The sequence below is a fragment of the Apus apus genome, chromosome 5 (genome assembly GCF_020740795.1).
Source record: "Apus apus isolate bApuApu2 chromosome 5, bApuApu2.pri.cur, whole genome shotgun sequence".
NCBI classification, from domain to species: domain Eukaryota; kingdom Metazoa; phylum Chordata; class Aves; order Apodiformes; family Apodidae; genus Apus; species Apus apus.
The window spans coordinates 36,399,953-36,425,006 of NC_067286.1; the positions used below are offsets into that span (position 1 = coordinate 36,399,953).

Below are 25,054 nucleotides of genomic sequence, written 5' to 3' on the forward strand. Positions count from 1 at the left end.
CACTGGGCCCCATGGAACAGAACCACAAACACAGGCTGTGGAACACTAGTCATGAATTACTGGAGGTAGGTATTTCACTTTCAGTTAGTGGACAGTTTCCTACTTACCTAGATTAACCTACCCTGACGTACAGCACTTCACTACAGCAAGTATAGACACAGAAACTTTTAATTTCCCATAATTTTTCATGAGCTGAACTTTATTAATTTATTTATAAAGCTGTGAAATCACTCAGTGAGCTGCCCACTAAAAAATTGCATACAAATGCAACTTTTCCCTTGAAGTTCACACACACATGAGAAATCGTTTGTTCTTATCATCAATTAAAAAATAGTGAATATCCAGGAGAAGATGGGACATGGTACAATAGCTGGTGTGCCAGTTGTGTTGGTGGGACTTCAAGTATTCTCTGAGGGAAGGAAAAATAAGCAGAGATTAAAAGCTATTTTATTCTGGTAATGGTTTTTGTGCTGTAAATTTCTACCACATCTCTTGCTAGAAGTTGACTTTGTCTGAGGAAAATATGCCTCTTTTGATCATGAGTGCAAATAACAATGTACTATCCATCCCTAAGTCAACGTTTGGAAAAAAATAGCAATGACTTTTAAACTCTGACTTCAATAGCTTTTTTATACAGCACAAGAAGAAATGTAGGTGTCAGTATCAATGCTGAGAAAAGCTGCTATATTAATACAAGAGGTAGAAATTATACAGCTGTTATTCACTAAGCACCTAAAGGACCCTTCAAATCTACTTTTGAATACTGAATATTTTTTTGTCCAGAAATTGTAGGAATTCTTAAGAAATGTCTACAGGAAGAGCTTACTTGGAACTTTTCAAGTGTATTTGTGCATTGTATTTTGTGTTCAACATATTTGAAGAAACAAAGCTGTTTTTTCAAAAGTTAATAAAGTTAAGTAGTTCGGTATGTGCTTAATACACAAAAGGCTAGTAGTCAACTGAAACTTTTATTTTTAAAATAGCCCATCCTACCTGTGATTTGCTCTGGACTGAATGTAGTCGCCCTACCTGTCTTCTCTTCGAGTCCAGATTCTTTGAGGAAAGTTGTTTTCACTGCAGCTAAGATTTTATAATTACTGTAAATATATGGCAGTTTAAAAACTTCTGAAGTGCCTACATAAAATTAAGAAAAGTTTTGTATGTAATTTAAGACTTTTTATGTCTTATTTTAAAACTTGTTAGAGTTGGGCGGTGGGGGGAAATAAGTCCAGGCCTGGACTTTTTTGTTCAACATGCTTTTCATTTGAAAACTCTGATCAGGAGTAAGAAAAATATCAGCTGATTGTTGGGCAGACACATGACAACCTTTGACTACAAGATCAAACAGAGCTTTCAAAAGAATGATGCTGTCACAGAACAGAATTTCATCATGTCTCTTTACACTTTCACACACTACTCTGATAAAAACACAGGCTATGCCATCTCACTTTCTTCAAACAATGTGACGTTATAGCTAACTAATCATACTTGCAAGAGATCATCTTCAGGATGGTAACAAACTACTAATATAATCTGCTGTCAGTCATGCTTATAACATCTTGTGACTTTTCTATGGCATATGACAGGAAACCAAACATTATTTGGGTGACTGCTGAGCATCTTAAATCAAAATCAGAACAGAAAAGATACAGGGGCAAAACAAAAATTCCAAACTGTCCTGTTTTTGTAGCACAGCTCAAGACTTAGCTTCAGGACTTCATTCCTTCCCAAGACTCACCTAGAAACAATGTAGCATGAGATGCTTTCTTACACTCAGGTGCTGGATGTAGATTTTGCACTTTCATTTATTCAATGTGAACTAAATCACTCTTGGTCAAAATTGTTTAAACTTAAGAGGGAGAAAACAGCTTTGCTGTTCAATTTGGTCATATTCTTTTCAGATCAATAGAGTTCCATTGGTATTCTCTACTTTGTTAGAATACAAGGCTTTTTGAAGTTGTGTCTGTTTCAAAAAAAACATCTCTGAATTTTTTAATGGACTCAATAACTAAAACCCAACCCTAAAAAATCCAGCTTTGGTGTGGTCCATATAAATTAGGTATTTTGATATGGTTTTGTTTTGAAAATATCTTTTAAAGATTGGTGTTCTCTTCAGCATGGAGTGAAAACCTACTTAGGAGCCTCACCATTTCATTTCAAAGCAGAATTTAAATCCCTTTTGTCAATTTCATTTTTACCTCTATTTAAGCTTGCAAAGCTCCCAGATAGTCTGAGATGTGCAAAGTTCCTCGAGGTCTTCTATTGTATGTCTGTGGACAATGAAAAATTGGCTGTGGAACTTCAAAGGACACCTTGAAAGAAATCACGTGGAAACTAAGGACACAAAGTAACAATGGAAGACTGAATATATCCTTCTGCTGTGGATCTTTCAACCGAAAGTTCATTTGCTCAGTAGTTCTGCTGCTGCTGTTTTAACCTTGAAAAAGAAAAGAAGTAATGCACTAAGCAACTGTAAAACTGGAAAATCAGAAAAGCAGTTGACCATTCTCATTTCAGATAAGTTTCATAAGCCTGAACTTCAGTTTGTTGAGCTACACAAGCATCTGGGTTTTATTCATTTGGGGATTATTTTGTCAAAATATTGCACAACTAGAAAAAGTCACAAAGGGTGCATAATTGGACAATATATTTAAAATTTGCCCTCAAAAGTCCCAAGGCTCTTTGGAAAATATTATGCTAAGGAGATAACAGAAGACAGAAAGAGGGATATCACCTGCCAAACCTAAAAAACATGATAGAGAGTTACAGCTAATCTCTGAGCTGCACCTCTGATCACACAAGCAAACTACAGGAAGCCCAGGGTCTTGAAAAGGTGGAAGGCATCATCACTTTGTAATAAACAGCATTCAGCACCGTCTTCTCCACTTTTGGCTTTTTTTTATGTTTTGGTTTTGGTTTTTTTTTTTGGAAGCCAGTGTAGGAGTTATATTGCTTAAATTTTATACTGTGTGCCTTGTCACTGCCTGAAAAATTATGTAGCTGTTGCTATGGCTGCAGCTTCATTCACTGCATATTCTCAGTTCTCTACTGCAAAAATGCTTCATGGAGTACAATTTTCCACTGCAGTGGTGCAAGAGAAACAGCATAAAATATTCTGCTTTTTGATTCAACTTATATTGCCGTGTGTAGAATGTCATATATATATATATTTTGAAAACCTAGGTGCTGTCACTAAAAAGCAGTTTATTTTTCTGTTAATGCTGCAGATATTAGTTCGTCTCCTTTCTTTTCAGTATATACCAGAGGGCAATATGCTCACATAGGTTTATAGAGCCTAACTTGCTTTAGCAACCTAAGTAGTGGGTTTTTTCCTTTTCATTTGGTTTACAGAGCCTTCTGGTTTTCCAAGTTTAAACACAATTGTTCTAAACTTTTTACAGTACTGTTAAGAGGTAAGTGCCAGGATTTAGCATGTATAACATCGTCTGAGGCATTTGTTCAGCTGTCTGTTGAATCCCTTGAAACTAATGATCAGTCTCTATTAATGCCTCAGTCCCTGGAAACAAGAGCCCATTCTCTCCTACAATTAATCTTGCAGGTACTGCCTTGACATTATTGGTTCACCAGCAGAGCAGAACTGCCTCAACCATCAATAATAATTCAACACATTTGAATGAGGCCTACATACACAGCCCACAGATGTAGCTGAATTGTGTGCAGCCTCCAGCACTCCTTGCTGACTGAGGAAAGAAGAGAAAAAAGAATCCCTCTGCAATCAAAACTGTTTTGGTCGCTGAAAAATTTTGCAATACAAGCTTTGTGGAGTTACTCATTCTTTTGCTTTGTTTTTTCTTCAACTGCAGACACTATTTGGCACAATGCTTGTGATTGTCTGTTTATTGAATCTTAATACTAAAGCTGTTACAAATTGTCTTTCACAGATGGTGGGAGCTTCTCAGATCAGGAGAGGCAGGGAATTTATTACTCAATATTTCTGTAATACTGATTGGGACGTGAGAAGCATAAGCAATCTGTCCTACTGCAGGGTTTGAGCTCTCCCTCCTCTGTCCTCCACTCCAAAAATTATGGCTAGCTGGAGAAGGGCTTTTTTTTTCCTCATTTTATGTAGATAGCAGCTGTGCAATTTCAAGCAGAATGTTTGCTTTGATCCTCCTTTCTTTAATTGAAATCCACAATTATGAGATTTGTTTCTTTTATGTTTGCTAGTTTATTGGTTTAATCTACAAAATGTGCTGTCTTGCTGTCTTGCACAGTTAAAGGCAACAGCACAGTTGGGATTTAAATGGCAAACTTGGAGGGGGGTTGCAGTCTCTCAGGTATTGGGGCAATAAAACTTCTTTCATCTGATTTCAGATCATTATATGTACAGGGTAGCAACAAGAACACAAACAATATGTCGACTAATTGTAAAGAATATCCCTAGGTAGCCACTTTATGTAAACTAAACACATGAAAGGAAATTGTAATATGGAGGCAAAAAATCCTGTTCTGAAATCTTATTTGGAGATTTCCTCTTTTTAGAAGCCCTTGCAGTAGCAGTTTTCAGTATACAGTGTTTTTCTGGCCTCCTCAATAGCAACTCCAACTTACATGAGTATCACAAAACGTTTTAGAACAGCCAGGGCATTTACAGCTTGAAGGAGGCATTGCTAAAGATAAGGTAATATGGCAGAGTAATCCCCTATGAACCAGGGGACTGAGAGAGCAACTGGACTCAGATTTACAAAGGATTTTACCTTGTTATGTCTAATTGAAATGAAAAAACTGCAAGATTTAGTCCACTTATGGATTCTCTTTTCCTTTCTTTTAGGTTGCAAATATCAGCAAATCTCTTTGAAAAAAATGCACAAGAAGGAAAAAAACATTGTTTCCACTAGTGGCTTTGCCAAGAACTGTTTCCTGACAAAAATTTTGGCCAGAAAAAGAACAAGTAAATAAATATTGAAAAATAATTTTTGTTATAAAGTGTGTGCTTTTATGATAACTTCTTTTCCTTGTGAGTTAGATGCCTCAGAATAAAAGGGTTCTAGCTCTGTTATCACTATATACCACCGATTGCATATCAGATTATTGATCAGTAATCTACAGTATTTCCCCAACTAAAAAAAAGGACTCCTGGGAAATTCAGAATTCAAAATTGTGTCTATTTTACTAATAATTTTTCTTGTAATTCTCTTAGACATATTCTCAAATTAGTGTAGTTTGCTAACTTCTGAGAATTTGTTCTCAAACACATGAAAAAAATAAAATTAAGTTGTTAATAAAACTGTATCTCAAGTCATGGATCAATTTTGGAGCTTTCCTAGTTTAAACCAGCTAATAAACTTTCTTCAATTTAAAAGAACATTTTTGCTCATCTATAGAGACTTTTTCCTGATAGCCTCAAATGGGAAATCTTATATAATTAATGTTTAGCAGAGCTGCATCAAACCTGGACCTGCCTAACACCGTGTCCTAAGGCTTAGTATGGACCTCACTGAATTCAACAAAAAAAGACTCATAGCATCTTTAGATCAATTTACATTAAGATGTAAAGAACCAAATCTATGAAGTCACGAGCCACTCCATATGCTTGCAGCTCTGATAACGGGTAAGATTGCCAAAATAGGTTCTCCTTCAGTTATAAAAAGCCCACAATTCTTTACAAGAATCACTAATAATAAAAAAGAGTCTCCTTTTGCTAAAATAAATAGATAATCCTGTGTAATTCTTTTTGCAGGGATGATGAAGATGCAGGGTTTTATCTGGGTGGAGAGTGAGTGAAATATTTTGCTTGTTTTTGTAACTCTGTAGCTCAACAGTACCATATTGCCATTGCTAACAGAAGCCCAGAGGTTTTGCAGTGAGTTTACAAAGCCTCAGCTCTGAGTGTTATTATGCTTACCGTTTTGAACTTGCGTTGTCTTGTCTGTTGCTTTGTATTGGTTTGGCTTTGCTATAACAACAGTTTTTCCTTCTGTTTTGCTTTCCTTATCTTTTCTGGTACAACCACAGTTTCATACTCATAGTAGCAATAAGTAGCTCACGAAGTAAAGGGATAGTTAGTTTAATGGCTGTGGAGCCATTATAGTTCTATGCACAGGAGGTAAACTGTAAAAATTGTAACACCAAGAAAAATAAGATGATAGGTCTCCTATGGACTAAAGAAGCCTCAGGAGTGACATTGTGTCTGCCCTCCCAGGTCTGACCACAAAGAGTTATTGTCACAGGGCTCTGCCTCTGATGTGTTGCAGAGCTCTGTGTTACAGGCATTTTTTGCCATACTAGGTATGTGTTATTGACTGACACAAAAAGTATTGGGGAAAAAATACCATTTTCTGTATCACTAATATATTTCACCACAAGTTTGTCGTATTCCTACTATCATTAGAACTCTTTTTCATTAGAAGCGTAGTCTCATCATGAGACCTTTCTGTACCATGACTAGCTTCTGCAAATTCATTAATACTATCAGTATATGAAACAGAATATAGGTATTTTACTGTAAAATACTGAGTATCATTTCAATGGTTGTAACAAAAAACGAAAAACCTGTATGAAGATTAAACTACTAGAGTAGCTCCATCTGACATCTTTGAGCATATCACATCAGAAGTTCAACCTCAGTGACAATAAAGAGCTAACATTAAATCACTAAATTGCTTGATATGAACCACACATCTCTTCATACAAGTATGTAGAGCTGGGCAACAGCAATTTAGATTTGCTGGATTAAAGGCTTTGTTAATCTACTAAAAAAGGAATGTCAATTAAAGAAACAGACAGAAATCCAAAGATCATTAGAATTTAGTGTTAGACATAATATATACGTATTAAATTTTAGCATTTATTCATAGAATTATAGAATCACTCAGGTTGGAATTCACCTTTAAGATCATTGAGTCCAATCATAAACTTATAACTGCCAAGTCCACTGTTAAACCATGCCCTGAACTGCTATATCTACACATCTTTTAAATACTTCCAGGGATGATGACTCAGCAATTCCCTTGGCATCCTGTCCAAATGCTTGACAACCCTTTCGGTGAAGAAATTCTTCCTAATATCCAATCTAAATCTTCCCTGGCACAAATTGAGGCCATTTCCTCTTGTCCTATCACTTGTTACTTGGGTAAAAAGACTAACACCTACCTTGCTTGTGGCTTCAAAAAAAAATAAGGGACTGTACTAAGGGTGCTGAATAGCTTAGAAAGGAGTGGGGAGTTAGCTTCCTAACTTCAGGTGAGCTCATCTTCATTTGGAGATTGCATGAAACCACCATGTCATTTCACAGTGCTATTAACCTAACCCTTGCACGATAGTATTAAGTGTCACTACTACAAATTTCCACAGCTGCCAATCTCATTAGACTAGATTTAAGGTATAGAAAACCAATTTCCCTAAAATTCAGGGTGGAAAAAATTTAATAGGTGCACTTCAACTGCTCTGTTATTTTAGATGACGGAGTTCATATCCTACTAACATAATTTGCTGTCTAAATATAAATGTTTAAATTATAGAACTGAAAAAAGGACAAAAAATACATTCCAGGAAAAAATGTTGCTGCATTATTCTACAAAGTTCTATGTGTGACAATGAAGATATTTGACAGTTAAGACAATGCAAAAGATACCTGGATCTAGAAGACAGGCCAACACATCCTAGCAGATTTATGTGTTTCTTTTTTTTTTTAGTATCAAAACCATAGATAGTCAGTTTCACAGTAAGGTTATTATCATAAAACTCTGAGCATAGTTAGGTGGATTGTAAGGTGAAATTATTTTTTGAATTTGATTAATTTCTGTCTCCATTTCTCTGCCTTCCCTTTCTCTATAACTTTCTTTTTTTCCATCCTTCACAATATAATGGGATTCAGTGAAGAAATGTCTCTGGAATGAGAATATACATTTTATCTTCTGCAAAGAAAATAGTCCAGCAAGTCAATCTAGGATGAATTCAGAATGTACAGTCTCAGAAGGTTTTATTTCTCCTATAACTATCCCTTTAAGTAAGCAGTCTCAGCCTTACCTGCCTGTCAAAACTGCAGTTTGGATATGTCAACAGTGCAAAAAGCAGTGTAACTGAAATCTCTGCAGGTTTTAGAACTAACTTTATCTATCCGTCTCAGTTTCTATAGCTGTAACTATAGACAGGCCTCATATAGAGTACGAAAAAAACACTAATACTTAAAAAAAAATAGTTTCTGTAGACAGTCTGTGGTAGCTAATATCTTAGGAAAGCTTGTAAGGGTTCTGAAGCTTATAAGGCTATAGTTTCATTGAACTAACTTGGCTTTATTAAACATCTTGACTACTTAAAATAAATCCTCCCACAATGATACTATATCTCAGCATTACTGTGTAATAACTTGTGCAAGTTCATTGTCAAGAAGGTATTCCAAATTAAGCTATGACAGAAAGAAATAAAAAAAAATATTTAAGATGGCAAATAGTTTGGTAGTATAGTTATCTGGAAAAACATAAAGTAAACAAAACTTTAAAGTGCAAGTAAACTAACAGAAACTGTCAGCTAGGTTTCTGTTATTTAAGGGGGCAGGAAGCAGTCCTTAAAGGGTGGCTACAAAGAAGATGGAGATTCCGTATTTGCAAGGAGTCACACGGAAAAGACAAGGGGTAATGGGCACAAGTTGCGCTTGGGAGATTCTGATTGGACACGAGGTAAATTTTTCACCATAAGGACAGTCAAATATTGGAATAGTCTCCCAAGGGAAGTGGTAGATTCCCCCACATTGGATAATTTTAAGTCTCAGCTAGGCAGGGTGCTGAGCCATGTCATATAAACTATAGTAGTACCTAGAAAGGCTGGACCAGATGATCCTTGAGGACCCTTTCCAACTTGGCATTCCATGATTCTGTGATTCAAAAAAGAAACTAGGAACTGATTAACTATCATAAATACAGCTTTTAGAGTTTTCATTCAAGTCAGTAAAAAATAATAAAAGTCTTTGGCACTTCAAAGGGAAAATTGCAAACAGAGGCAAAGTATTTCAGTGAATTTTTCCACTGTTATACCAATGAAAAGTCTCACAAGTTTTCTTTTTACCCTCAGTTTTAGGCTAAAGTTTTAAATTTTCTTTTTCTACCTATTTCCTGTTTCCCACATGATGTCTTCCTTTCTTTCTTTCATTTGATAATATTTAGTTACTAAGCAAAGGGGGATAAAGATGGTAGAAGGAAAATGAAAGAAAATACAAGAGAGCAAACAAAAGCTATAAAACAGAAAGAAAGGCTTCAGAACTCGTTATTATATCAGTGCAGCTATTTTGCAAACTCGCTTCTGAGCACAGAAGAAGGAATATGCTGTTTCAAACTTTGTTCTTGCCCCTTTTTGATTATGATCTTAAGATACAGTGGCAAGAGTAAAGACAAGATACATTTCAGTAGTGTGTTTTTGTTTGTTGTTTTTTTTTCTGAGCTGTACATCTATCTGTCAGCTGCATCAGCTGCAGGTAGCTCAGTGTAAAAGTGTAATCCATTATTCAGTGTGTTTTAATTGTTGGTCACTTGATTGGGAAAAGAGTGGAAGACCTGTATTCTAATATACATTCCAAATGTTAGAGAATTCTATCTGGCAAAATATTTACATTCTTGGGAACTTTCTCTCAACATTAATGATCTGATGCGTATTCTAAACTCTCAGGATTTTCTCTGAAACTCTCATGCATTGTGTTGTACTATTGTTTTATGTTGGTACTCTAGGGGAGTGAAGCTACAACTGTATCACTCCACTGTACAGGTTCTGATGAGAGTGCTTGCTGCAGTCCTTTCTGACATGAGTTACAGTAGCTCAGGTTAGCTGTGTCTTTAGTACACTAGACTGCAGTAAAAATCTTTCTGAGTGTGTTTACTTTATTAAACTCGTACAGTTATGCCATCATGAAAATAGTGCTCAAAAAGTTGTAATCTGAATCAGAGACAAAATGAATAGCTGATACTAAGAAGCACTGACTCTATTATCACCCTCTAGGGTAGCTTTTCCTGAAAAGATAAAATTCAGTTTTATGTGAGAAAGGTAACGTATACAGGTTCTGAAGGTATATGTATCTAGTTCTAGCTCAATTGTAAATAAAATTCACTCTAATGGGTTAGGGAATGAAATATTTCCATGACAAAATGCAACACTATCTTTTCTTTTTTTCTTTATATAATTAAAGAAAGGACTTCAGGACTAAATCACAAGTACATTTTAACACAGATTGAAATAATTATTATGTTAGCTGTGCCAAGAGAGAAATGAGTAAAGCACAATCTTTTTAACACCACAAAGTATCCTGTGTTGAAATTTGTAAAACCCACTTCACAGAAGGGCAAATTTTAAAGTAAATATGAGCAAAATATAAAATTATCAATGGTTATGTGAACATTAATTATCAAATTCTGGTTTTAGCTTGAAATTTACTGTTACTTTCTCAAAGAAAAGGCAATTTATCTAAAAGTTTGACTGTTTTTTTTCTAACTATATCACCTGCTTTATTAAAAAATACTATTTTACTTTCCAGATGTCACATCTTTCTTAATTACATTTGTACTTGGGATTGTCTACTTCATTACAAATGTGCTTACAGTGTTTAAATAGTGAACAGTAAATATAAGTAATTGTGTTAGCCAGCCTATATGACAGAAAAAAGTGCAGCTCCAAAGGCATCCTCTTAGCACCAAAAAAAGCAGTACATTCAATTACTTCTTTCCACTTATAATCTTCTAGATATTCTGGAATTGTGAAGAAGGTGGCAGAGATATTTCAAGGAAGATTGGGACAGCAGTAAAAAAAAAAAAATGTTGGTCTATGTAGTAAAAAATTGCCTAAAAAAAAAAGTCAACTATTGAGAACACAAATGTTTCACTAATGATAATTAATTCCATTTGTGTAAACATAATTTATAATTCTTATTTGTATGCAATTATTAGCTCTTCATTGATACTGGGAGCATCCTAATCTCTCAAAAGTAACACCACAGGGCTATTTGAATATTCCTTAGATTTTGGTGACTTTCAACTAAATCCTTCTTCCTTTGATCCCATACATACGTTGACAAATGTAAGACATGCCTTTGCATTTGAGCACTTAGCACATTCTGATGTAAGAAAGCAAATGCAAGACAGCAAAGCGTAAGTGGCCAAACTATTGCTTGAAACCATCAAAATGCTGTTCCTCTCCAGACTTTTTATGAATACTTCACACAGATCTTAAGGACCAGAAAGAGGAAGAGTTTACCTTTGAAGCAGACAAAAGTTGTTTTTTGCCACTGAAGAAAAGTAGGTTTTCAGGTGGAGATGAAAGAGATATCTCTTGTAGAGTCTAGCAGTTGGACAGAAGTCTTTGAATACAAATGTGTGTTTGCTGTGCATTAATCAAACAAACAAACAAACAAAAAAAACCCAAACACACACACACAAACAAACATACAAAAACAACCTGAACAACAAAAAACATGCTACAAAGAACAGTACCAACATAGGTTACTTTCAGAAAAAAACGAAGGGCATGAAAAAGCACAAGCTTGAGCAGCACCTGAATTTACCTAGCATTTTCATGATCTCTGGAAAAACACTATCAAATCAACAAAGACACATAAAAATTCATCTTCATTGTATTGTCCATTTATCTTACTAGGGAATTTTTGTTTTTATACTGCAGCTACAGCAAAACAGAACAGGTCCTAATCTTTGATCATGTAAATAAAAATGTGAATAGTATTTAACTTTATAATCTCCTTACTGGCAGATAAGGAAGGGCAACCTCATCAGAAAGAAAACCAAAAGCAGAAAAGATAAAAGTATCTTTTAACTGATAAGATATTTTCCTGTTTCATCTGCCTGGAATCGGTCCTGATCTCTTCCACTATCCCTCTGTGTCATGAACAACTGTCTCATTTGTTTTTCATTTAAATGAAATCTCATTTATTCCTTCTCAAATTAAATCTCATTAAATTTAATTTAAGCAGTGACTGAGGTGGATTGACAGGACAAGAACTTTCATAGCAGCTGACTGTTCACTGTACTGTTATCCATCCATCTATGTCAGAATAAAAAAAAAAAATAGAGGGAAAAGATGGATTAGGATAATCGAGGTTTCTGTGTAAGGGATATCAAAACAGGAATTTTCAGTATAGAAAAAAATATCAGCAAAGAAACATTATGGTAGAGTTTCACAGAGTAGTAAGTGGCATAGAGACACTGAATATGGGTATACTGTTTGATATGTCCGCACAGTATGAGGACATTGGGAAACACATAAAATTAAAGTTGAAAGAACAGTTGCAAAACAGTTGATCACTACACAGGAGTAAAGAAGTGGTAGAACATCACAGTGCAGTGTTTTGAAATAACAACTCCATGGATTTAAAGGGAGATTGGAAAAATTTTTGAAAGAACAATGCTTCTAGAATGTCTATGTATGCATGCTATAATTATGGTCTTATCACTTTAATGGTGTCATTTTGTCAGTTAAGTATTCCAAAATGTAACATGATGATAAACATTAAGAATTAATAATGGTTTGGAAGCCCAAGAGTTTAAAACCTTGGAAGAATATAGATTACAATTCTGTTGTATTTTCTAGCTACCTGCATACAAAACAGTTCTAAATGCCAAAATGTTTTAATGTTCTGTCAAGGACAGAACTGCAGTAAAGGCCATCCAGGTGGGATGCTGCAGTATTTAATTAAAAACACTGAACAGCCTGCTATAGAAAAACACTACAGACTAGTTCACCAATACAGCCTGAAGAAAATATACTGTGTCTAATCAAAGCTTGTAGTACACAGCCTCAATTTTCAGTTGTTCTATGAAGACTTCAGAATTATGTAATCATCCTTGTACTTCATGCTCACTGCAGTTTGGCCCAAATGTCTATCTCAGAGTCCTTCAAACAAAACTTACTTTAAAATTATGCACTAAATAACAACCACAGAGTCTACAAAGGAGGAAAAGGCAGGTGATCAGTCAAATGTATACATTTTTGATTTATTGGATCATTACTTATAATACAGACAAAAATGCAAGGGAAGGAACACACCAATTACAACTGGAATTGCTCAGACACTCTATTATTTATCTAGCCATTAAAAATTGTCATTTTACAAAAGAAAAATTAAAAGCAGACAGGACAATATTACCAGTGTGGAACTCAATAATCATTCCTGTAAAAGCTATTTTCTTTGCTAATGACAGAAACACTGTGAAAATGTAACAAAATACATGCAGCTAGAATTTTCAAATAATTATATTTCTAAAAATTAAAACATCTCTGTGAAGCATCCATTTTTTTATTTCAAAATTCTTATAGACTTTAGATGTCAGAGTTAAAATTACAATTATTTTTCCACTCTGCTATTTAGACAGAATGTTTATTATTTGTTGACAACATTAAAATGAAAAGTGACTTTTCTTGGTTTTTTCTTCTTCTGTTTTACGTGGGCTGAGACTATTTGATTATCCTCCATTCATCTTGTGCTAAGTGCTAATAGAACCTCTTTTATATGACTTCCATGAATGCTGGTTGCATTTGGTTAATTCTGGAATCCTAGCAACAGCCCACTTTGCAATGTGCAATATCTTTTTTAAAGCAAAAAGCTTTAACTGCAGAAAAGCACATATAAATGCACGTCATTGTTGATTAGAAATCCATTTTTTATTGACCTAGAAAAATAGCTTTCCTTTACTAGTTACTTGATACTCTTTTCTTCCAAACTCCTTTAACCATAGTGTCTAGAGTGTGGGTTCAGCTTATCACTCTATTCATTTGAAGGAGAGGTGAATATTTCAAATCCATATGCAAACTATTTTTCAGTCTAAACTATTATAAAGTTTTGATATTGAAGTAGACCATACAGCACACCTAGAACACTCAGTAGTTGCTGGAGAATTTATATCAGCATCAAAATAATACATTGTATGGAAGTGTCTTAAACTCAAGAAGCAGTTAACTGTAGTGGGAGACACATGCTTTACAGCCGTTGGCCAACTAATCAAGGAACAAAGCCTTCATTCTATCCTGATGTGCATGTTGGGCCCAATTCATATATTATGCAAAAATATTTAATTTTTTTTTCAAGTTTAGTGAAATATTTATTTAACTGAATTTTTAATAGATACTTTTTTTTTTTATTTTTCATGCATCTCAGGCATGAATAATGGAATTATTTGCTTTCTATTTAACTACACATTATATTCAAACTAATTTAAGAAATTTGTAGAAGATTAATCTTCTGCCAATGTGTAAAGCCCACAAATATCAGTGAACATTACATCATATTTACTACCTCCACACGCATTAACTCAGATTTTGGAATGGAGGTTTTTTTACTTCTGTATTGTTTAACATATCATAGGGGTTTTCAAAATGTTGTATGTTATATGTTGGAAATCAACACTTTTCTGTCCATTTGTGTTCTTCATAAAATATTTTATAAGATTCTTTAATTTGAAATCTTGGACTTTAAATTAAGAAATAATGATCACAAGAAAAGGAAATTAAGAAAGCAGGACCAAAGAAAAACACAGTACTCTTATTCAAGATACAAGCTTGTGATAAGTATTTCTTAGAAAACAATCATGCCTCTAAAAAATGACATCTTACATATTTCTAAAAAAAGATATTTTTACATGTTTTGTTAAACCTCAATGAAGTGGTTTGATTTACTCAATGCACTTCATTTCACATGTATATATATACATACACATTTTTAGATATATATGCACATTCATACATATGTAAAACCATGCAACGCATAACCCTGACCCATAAAAATGTTAACAGTGGTCATCAAGAATGTAGGCAATTTGAGATAATATCTTTTATTAGAATCTGAAAAGGGGATGCAAGTATATCCCACAGTGCAGAAGCAGCTCTGTTGACAGAAAGAGTAGTAAGAGTAGGTAAGGTCTAGAAAAATAAAAAAGACATTACTAAAAGCATAGTGGTGGGATTTTCTGCAGAAATACAAAGAGGAGGGGGGAGACATACTGAATTTAATTAAGAAAAATCAGCGTGTTTCTCACATCCAAGAAATAAATAATGAATAAGATATAAAGATCAGCAGCTACTAACTATTCAAGCCAACCAGAAAGCCCACCTGGAATATACCTAGAATGAAAGTGATTAAGACAAAGTGATTATGTGTTGGGCAAGCTAGGAAACACTAACTAGAAATACTTCATTGCAATGAAGAAAGAAAAATAAAAACTGACCCAGTAAAAAGTCATTGAGAAGAATGCAGTTCTTAGACTTGAGGCAATATTTCTATGCATAAGATAATCAAAAAGACAAGAGACAACAACTGCAGTCATTCCTCTAGAATATATACTAAAAATTAAAAAAAATATCTCAGGAGTCAGAGAAGAAATATTGCTCATCTCTCCTCCATCCCACAAAACCACACCCTTTTCAAACAGTAGACCTTCAATGAGCTTTTCAGTCCTGTTTTTATAGCAAGGAGCCTGTGGTTGGTAGAAACTTCACTTTCCTGTAATGGTTCATTCTATTCAACATTGCTGAAAAGCATCTTACTAGAAAATTAACTAATAAAAAAAATTATTATATTAAAGTCTCACATTGACCTAAGCACAAGTAATGGCCTACCCAAATCAATTCACTGGGTGGGGGCAGGGGGCACTGTAAGTATTTGCTTAACAGGAAAGCAAAGGCTTGATGGCTGTCCTGGTTTGAGCCAGGATGAAGCCAATTTTACTTTTACTGTTGTTTTTTGTTTTTTTTTTTCTTCCAGTAAGCTTTCTTTTAACTAGTATCAGAGTGTTCCAGCTAGAAATGATAACAAATGGTGAAATGTTTTTCTAACTGGTGGGTCTTCAAGGTCACACCTTTACTCTGCCGGCTCAGACAGTACAGGGAGATCTATGACCCCCCTGTAGGAGGCTGAATTAGGCAGCAAAATTGGCCAGAGATATTCCATTCCATATATCTACGTAAGCTAAGAGGAAGGTGAGAGATAACAGAAGACAACTTCCTTCCTTCTTCTTCTTCCCTTCTCTTCCATCCATGGCCGGCATCCAGGGAGGACTCTGTCTATCCATCACCATCGACCCCGAGGCTCGAGCTCTCATAATCCTCACAACTCTCTGCTTTCTCCAGCAGCAGCTCCAGAATTTTTCAGGACTGCTTTGCAGCTAAGGAGAGTGATGTGGAAGTTGCTGGGGGAAGGGGGAGGTGAGAGGCTTTTGCACATTTCTGAACACATTTGTATATAATTGTATATATTATCTTTTATCATTAGTGTTTAATTAAAACTGTGTAGCTTAGTTTTCAATCCAGCCAAGTTTCTCTCTTTTTCTCTCTCTCCTTCCCTACCTGGGTGGGAGGAGGAGGGAATTGAGAGCGTTGTTGTCGCACCTGAGTCAAACACTGACAACAGTAAAGGGAGCATGTCCTTCAAAAGAACTTGCATGCATTCTTTTCAAAATTTTTATTCCTAAATGATCCATAGGAAAATTGATGTATCATAGCAAGGATGGACTCCAGAACAATAACAAAACAATCACAAGAAAAAAGACTTAGTGTATTGCTATCTGATGAATGTTGCAGACAGTTCCTGGCTGAAAAATTAATTGGCAATCATCTAGAAATAAAGTACCTACTCTCAAATAAAAATAGTAAAACCTTTCTGTATCTCTAATTGGACTACTGACATTCTTTGGTTTTTACCTAAGATGAAGCCTGGCAATCAGTGTAACTTGGTAAATGTTACCTTTTTCACAAGATATTCTTCTCCGTAAAAACTGCCACCATATCAAAAACCCTAGTGAGTGGATTGTCCTCTGGATTTATAAGACAGGCAAGTCAAAGGAAGATCATAAAATACAAATCATTTAAAGAATATGAGAGGCCAGGTGAGGTTAACATTCAACACAAATATGTCATGATCAGAGAGTGAAGTAGTCTGGAGGATTCCTGAGGTTCATAGCTTTCCAAGTGTTATCATACAATGTGAGAGGAATAAGAAATAATTCAACTTACGGCTTATAAAACATTGGACAATTAAACCAGAGAGACTATCCCGATGCTTCTTGAGTTTGGGCATGAGCTGAGTATCTTAAGAAGCCTATAGTCTGACAGTGTTTGAAGATGAACAGTTCAGTTATGATTACTTAGAAATCTTGGAGTCTTAAACAGAAAAAGTTCACACAGTTTCTAGAAAAAAAAAAAAATGATAGTGTTTTTGAAGTAAGCTCATGCTCACAATATCTTGAATGTTGTTTAGTTAGCTATACATTTTTTGTCACATGTTGGCCATCAGGCCCAGAAAAAATCTCAAAACCCCTAAAAAAATCCCAAAGCAACCACAAAGTAAAACCATTGATGAATTATAGGTTTACATTATAAATTAAGTTAATTTTCAGATCCATGTATTGTTTATTAAAGCTATTTCTAGAACAAGGCATTTCAAAGTCTATTGGAAATTGCAGGTGATTTAAAGCCAAGCTTGTAGTTCTCTTTCCCCTGAAGTTACAGTCTCATTCAGCTGAGTGTCAGAATGAAACCTTCCTTTATTCCCTCTGAGCTAGTGACCTGTATCTAATAGCAAAGTTATTAGCCACAGAGTCTACTTGATAACAAGAGTGTTATGTGTTCTACTTCTCTAGTCTGAATCTTTCTATTTTTTCTCCCCTGCAGTGTTCCCTTGGTCAAGCAGAACAAGTCTAGAGCAGAATGATAGTTAGTGACTTTTTGCACTTGCTTGAAACTCAGAGAGATGAACAACTTTCAGTTTTTGCAGAGGAAAAAAGCACTGGAGTCGAAGTAGTTTGTCCTGCTTGGAGTGCATGGCAGAAATAATTAGTACTGATTAATGTTAAATGGACAGAGCTAAAGCACCTGAAATTCCTTACCCAACAAATGGTCCATTAATCTAATCTATATCTTTCCAATTTAGGGACCAGGGTGTTGTGTGAGACAGTGTCAAACACTGCACAGGTTCAGGTAGATTACATCAGTTGCTCTCCTCTTGTCCATGAATGCTGTGACCCCAACATAAAAGGCCACCAAATTAAACAGGCAGTATTTGCCCCTGGTGAAGCCATGCTGGTTGCCACCAACCACTTCTACATTTTTCATGTGCCTTAGGAGAACCTTCAGGAGGATCTACTCCATGATCTCGCTGGGCACAGAGATGAGACTGACAAGCCTGCAGTTCCTCAGGGCTTCCTTTTTTCCCTTTTTGAAAATGAGGGTTATGTTTCTGTTTTTTTCACTCTGTGGGAACTTCACCAGACTCCCATGACTTTCAAATATGGTGGAAAGCAGATTTGCAACTTAATCTGCCAGTTCCCTCAGGAGCTGTGAATGGATCTTGTTAGGTCCCACATGGCTGTGTACTTCCAGGTTCTTTAGATGGTATTAAACCTGCTCTTCTCCTACAGTGGGCAGATCTTCCTTCTCTTCATCCCTGCCTTTGCCATCTGTAACTTGAGTGGTGTGGCCAGAGCCCTAGCCAGTGAAGACTGAGGCAAAAAATTGTTTGGTACTTCAGCCTTCTCCATATCCCACATGACCAGGTCTTCTACTGCCTTCTGGAGACGGCATTCATTTTCCTTTGTCTTCTTTTATCACTGATGTACCTATAGAAACTTCATTGTTACCCTTGATGTCCCTGACCAGATTTAATTTTATTTGAGCTTCAGCTTTCCTTATGTAATTTGCTATCTTTGTTTTCAGATTAAGATGGCAAAACCTGAGTGCATACTTGATAAAAACCCCAGAAATTTAATTGTCTTTCCTGTGAATTATTTTTTAATGGAATTATTATTGAGGTAATTCATTCTCTCTTCACAAAGTTCAGTTAGATTCTAAATATTTCTATCCTGAAATATTTTGTTTCCTCAAACTAATACTCCAAGCAACTAAAGAGGAATCTGTCAGGCAACCAAGAGATTTAAACTGGAACTTTATAAAGTTCTCTCAACCTTAGAAATGAATCTCATTTCTGTTCTTTAGAAAGCATCAGATGTATTTTTCCCTCAGTCATGCACAAACCAGCTATGTTAGCAAAGTAATCAATTTTGTTGAGCTAAAAAAAAAACAAATTCTACTGTTCAAAATCTAAACACAGAGAACTATGACAGAAAATTTTGGTGAAGGGAACTAGTTTTGGTTGCTTAGAATGACTTCTGGAATCAACACCTGACTGCATATTTTGGCAAAAGTATCTGTAAGAAATTGAATGCTCTTGCAAAATTCATGGTATCTGCCTCACACAAGATTAATCCAGAGGGAAATAGTGACGATCCATAAAGCATATTAAAGCTATAAACAAAGTGAGAACTTTTTTTAAGTAACAAAATATCCAGATAATCTTAAGGTGATTCAGTTACAAATGCCAATAAAATAAAATACCTCCCCAATAAGGTCTTCTTCAAGGTCTTCTCACCCTTAATGAAACCAGAGGATTTTTAACATGACTATACCACAATGCTTTATATAAACAGGGGATTTTATGAAATGTTGTTATTTAACAGTGTGTCTTGGCAGACATTATAGCTATATATTTTCATTGCAGTGCACAAGTCTTTTCTTCATCTATGTAAGTTACCTTCATAGTCTAAATGTCTTATCAAAAGTTGTAAATTCTTTTCCTTGGAAGGAAAGGGGATCAGAAAAAACTTCACTGTATATGAAGTTTACATGTTTTTGGGTAAGATTTATGAGAACATCCTAGCTGCCATATGCAATTTTACCTTTACTTGACATGGAATACATATGTTTAAGTGCATGATTTCAGAGGACACGGGAGAAAACAGTGCTCTTTCACTGGGGTTGGTTTAATTTCACTTTTTTAACATCTACTTACAAAGCATACATTTAGAAAGAGTTTATCACTTCTGAGTGGTCTCTACTTTGCACTTCAAATCAGTTCACTGGAAAAGAAGTCTTTCAGTGCCTGCTTAGCCCTTAGCCAGGCAAAACAATGTTACAGGGGAACTCTGCCTGAGAGTATTTTGTGAACTGAATAAGTAGCACTGTAAACTAAACCTGGAGAAGTTATTCACCCTTACTGCTTTTGTGTCCCCATCTTCTGCAGTCCCTATTGATACAGTTTAAAGAAAAGCAGAAAAAAAAATCTAAATATTTAAATTTTAGAAGTAATTTTAATGTATTCTTATTTACATTTCTTATGTTTAAAAACCCAGGATATTTTATGTTTACTGTTGTCTGAAGTTCTTGTCAAGAGCACATTTACAAGAAACACAACAGTCATTAATCTAGATCTATGTAGTTGCAGAAACTTTAATCTTTTTGTGTATTTCTGTGTCACTCCTGTCACCTTGCAAATGGCTGAATCAGTTATGCAGTCCTACAAACTGACAAACGATAAAAATGAGGCAGAAAATGCAAATCAAATTTAGAACAGGCATAAAATGCATGTAGAAATTTGTATCAAGAAAGTTTTACAAACACCTGATCTCCTGTAGCATCCACAAAATTGTGTGGAATCATAATCCAAAATATAGTCTGTAACATAGTAAAAACAGAACAGGCCTTGAAGAGCTTTGAGTGTAGAAATTTTTCCCCCATAAAAAGGATCAGTCAGTTTCTAGGCAACGTGGCTCTTCTAAATCCCTTTCATGCTCTTTATAGTATCCCATCAAGTGCTTCTGCTAGAAGAGACTGGTGAAAGCAGCCGTGGGCAACATAATGATTCTACCTGCCAGGCTTGTTTGTTATTCAAGGTTTTTCCAGGATGTCTGCTGTATAATCTAACAAGCCCCCATAGGAGTCAATATCGAAGTCAATTCCCTTGGCAGCCAATCTTTTCACTATGACTAAAGAAAGTGACTTAGTGGGAACTGGCTTGCCTGTCTTCTTTTTTCACATCACTGCTCGCATTTTCAGGAACCTACGCAAACCCTGACAGAGACCAGAAAGCCTGGTGCATGAGATCTTCCCTTTGAACCTCTTCCTTCAGGGTCTAATGCCAGTTTATTTACTTCACCAGGGAGTTCAGCTGTTAGCAATGTCCAGCTATAGCTGTAGGGTAGAATGCCTAATCTACAAAGACAAAGAAAGAAACTGTGCTTTAGTTAATTTTTAATTACAATTCACCAGGTATGCTGACACCTGTGAAATTGCTTTGGTCACTGTAATATCTCTTCAGAAACTGTTTTACATTATAAACACTATGTGATGTACAACTGAAAACTTGATTTATAGCATGCAACAGTCTTATCTATTAGTCTTCTGCTGTATATTGTACATCCTTGACAGGAAATTAGATGTTTATGAAGACACTTGTTGGTTATAATTATAATCCTGCTAATTTCCTCATTCCCAAAAGCAACATTAAGTGTTTGCTAATGAACTGCAGATTAATTCACATTGAATTAGTCTCCTACTCCCCTCTGCCCCCGCACATACTAGATGGCACTTATTTTGCTTTGGGGATCTTAAAAGGATTTGTTGTTGTGAGAGTAGATTCAAATGTCTTGTGCTGTTATTATTTAAGAATTTGGTGTGCCTTAACTTGAATTCAATTATTTTCTAATGTTTTGAATTTGAGCTGAGAAATAGTGTGTTAAAAAATACAAATAGACAAATTATACAGATCAATAGAAATATGGGTGGTGTTGTAAGTGTAGGTCACAGTGTTTCCATTTTCTCTGAAGCATCTAATTACATGAAGCTGGTAAACTGAAACAAGCTTGATGGTCTGAATTCAGTCCATAGTGGTTTAATAGCAACAGCATATAAGCACCAAACACAATCTAACACATTTTCTCACATAAAGCAATTTTTTAACCTACTAATTCCATGCACATCTGCACTGTCTTTTTAAAATGAAATAATGTTAACAACAGTGATCTTAATTTTGCTTTGAGCATAAAAAACTGCTCATCTTCTCTTTTTTGTCAAAATCTGTGTAGCATCTGACCTGACTCTACATGTAAATGGGATTCTCTATCTAGGTTGATACAAACAACCCTCAGAATTAATGGTTTAAAATAACAGATTCTTGTTTCCAAACTTTTAATCAGCTGCCAACCTCACAGTATAATACTTGATTCACGCTGCATGAAAGCTTTCATTCTCTGTCAGCAGCTGCTTGCAGATCTATTCCTGCTCTCCCCTTCTTTCCTTGTCAGATGATGTGTTAAAAAAGTACCAACCGGGATATGCACCAGCTGCAGGTGTACCAAATGGGACAAGCAGAAACTCAGAAGAACAAGACAGAATGGAGCTCTTCCTCCTCCATGGAGTTTCATTTTAAATACCATAGTCAAGGCTATGTACATGCTACTTCAATGAAAGCATTAGGTATGTTTGCACTATCTGCCTTCATTTCATACTAGTTGCTTTTACAATCTGATATGATATTTTAATTTAGTTGCATTAATTAAGGAAAAGTAGATTAAATGTGTAAAAAATAACCCAAATACATAAACTGTGAGCCTACTGTAATGCTAAGGGAATTCACATATACTCTACCAAGTGAAAATAATGAAATTAAAGCATTTGTCTCTGTGATTCCTAATTTGGATTCTTCTGTCTTAAACTTCTTGAAATTTAAGACACAGCACGACTGGGGTTTTTTCATAAGTTTTAGGCAAGCACTTCAAGAGTTTGGCCTGCAAGAGCCAGATTTTCAAAACGATGTTGTTCTTACTTATGAGCCAAATGAAGAGGCCATATTTTCAAGTGTCTACTGGTATAACTGAAAGTGAAGCTGCTATACAGAGACTCTAAAAAGTGTAAGGAGAATTAAGAGGGGCAGAATATTGTTTGTTAGTCTCTTTGTTATAGATCAGGCCTCAGATGTTACTTTTGATGGTGTAGTCATTTGTAAATCATAAAATTGAATGATTTGCTGATATTCAACATAGCCAAAAAAAAAAAAAAAAAAAGGCAAAAAATATATAAAATTCCTAGTATTCAAATGTTTTAGAACTGTAACACATGATAGCCATAACCTTTCATTTTGAGTGTCTTAAACCCTGAATGAATCAAATTTGTGAGCATGAAGTTTGCTCAGAACATCATAAGATTTAATGCATTGTTCTCTGAAATCATTTCAATGTATTTTTCTGCTCTGCCCCTGAAATGATCCAGACATTACTTGTTTATTTTTTTAAGTGACAAAGAAAATAATATAAGCATGTCTGAAATTGCACCTGTCATGACAGATTTAGATTCTTTGGATCTAAGCTTTGCATTTGAAATTACCTCTGACTTGGAAAGAAAAGTTTATCCCAGGCAACAATTGTGTTGTTATACATTTAGGGTCAAATGAAAATAGCTATACAAAAGTATTCATTGACAGTGAAATACTTTGTGAAGCAAAATCCATAACCACCACTAAACATTCAAAATATTCTGGGTAATTATCATTCTTGTGAACTTTTTTGGCTCTTTGAAATTCACATGAATTATTTTTTAAAATGAAAAAAAAAGATTAAAAATTAATCAATTAATTTGAGTCTTGAATAAACAAAAATCCAGTTGAATGAAAAATATAATGTAACCTGCAGGTAAAGTCAGACAAAAATATCTGAATTAACACTTTTATCTGCATTAGAGACACATCAAAACCTACAAAACAGATATATCAGCATCAGCTCTGGTATCAAGTGTTTTGCACAGCTTCATAACTGAATATGAGAGGGATGAGATGTATATTTTAACTTTCTGAAAATATGTAGTAGAAAAAACAATTTTTGAAGGTTTCCATTTTGGTGTGTACCATAGAACATCAAAGTGATTGAGAAAACATTTCCTAAACAAACCAAATTCCAATAAATATTCAGAATATACAGCCACTGTGATAGTGGGGTTTTTTATGAAATGGGGAAAAATAAAATGCAAAGTTGTAGCTGTGTAGGAGACTTACCTTTCTCTGTAAAAACTGACAGAAATGCTACTGACATCTCAGAATACTGTGAGAGGCATCTTGTATATAAGCTGAGCTATCTGGTTTTGCAGTGTATGCTTCTGATGGGGTTGCTTTATCCTCAGTGAGCTTATTTTGAGTAATTGTTCCTGCAGGGAGCATAACCACCCCCAGTGTACAGGAGGTGAAGATTTTACGATGTGCCTGAAATTTGAAAGTGGTGAGTCATCACCTTTCACAGGTTTTTACAACATAATTGCTCGGTGTCATGTGTAAGGAAAGAGTTTAAACAACATTGTGGAAGTGATACAGATTTTCTGGATTTGCACACAAGAGGAGAAATAAAATTTTCAAGTTAATTGCAGTTATTTGAAGAGGAAAGTTCAGAAGGAACTCTGCTGAATTACTTAAGTCAGTCAATTCATGGAATTCTCCATCCCTGACTGATGAAGATGATGTCATCTTGATTATACAAAATTCTCCTGAAACTTTGCTAGAAATATTTTTCTTTCATGAGATTAATGGTGTTAGACACTCTCTATGAAGCAGAAGTCATACCCATGTAATTATTTTATTTGTCAAGGTACCAATTTATACTAGAAACATAACGATTAATTTAATTGTCCCTTTTACTTGACCAGCAATGCCTACAATGTTGCTGCATTACAGTCTTAGTCGGGAGCCAAGTGTGAGAACTCAGCTTAAAAAGAGTGTTGGCTCAGCATCTTGTTAATGGGCAAGGGAAGAACATCACACACTTGCTAGTGTATGTATGCCAAAGCCAACCATTGATTATCAGTGTAATGGAAATCTTAACAATCTAATTCAAAGGCAATCACTATGGTAGGCTTAATTTTACAAATAAAGCAAACATTAATAGAGAAGACTAAAGACTGACAATGCATTTAGAGTACTTCTATACTGTTTTAATTGTATTACTGCTATTGATGTAACATATACACCAAATTTCTACCCCTTTTCCTCATGTTACACTTATCTTTGCCCTAGTTCTCTAGGTCCTAAAGTTGGTATTTTCACTCTGGTCGTTATTCAGGGGGTGTGAGGGAGGTGTTATGACAAGTTTTCAGCATTTGGAGTCCTTCAAAGGGAAGAATACAGAGTTCATGATGATTTCTTCTTACTCTCCTTTTTTTCCCCTTATACATACATACATGCATTTCATTGGGCTGTTGCTACTACATCCAGAGTTACTACAATTTATGCTCTTTATGTATG

General features: G+C 35.1%; 1 long non-coding RNA gene across 1 annotated transcript in view; it reads right to left on the reverse strand.

Annotated features, from left to right (window-relative positions):
• Nucleotides 1-2,254: 2,254 nt before the first annotated feature.
• LOC127385038 (uncharacterized) overlaps nt 2,255-25,054 on the reverse strand; it is a 66,855-nt gene continuing 44,055 nt past the window's right edge. The window contains exon 4 of the long non-coding RNA XR_007889576.1: nt 2,255-2,437. This is a non-coding gene — a long non-coding RNA (uncharacterized LOC127385038). The remainder of the gene's footprint in view (nt 2,438-25,054) is intronic.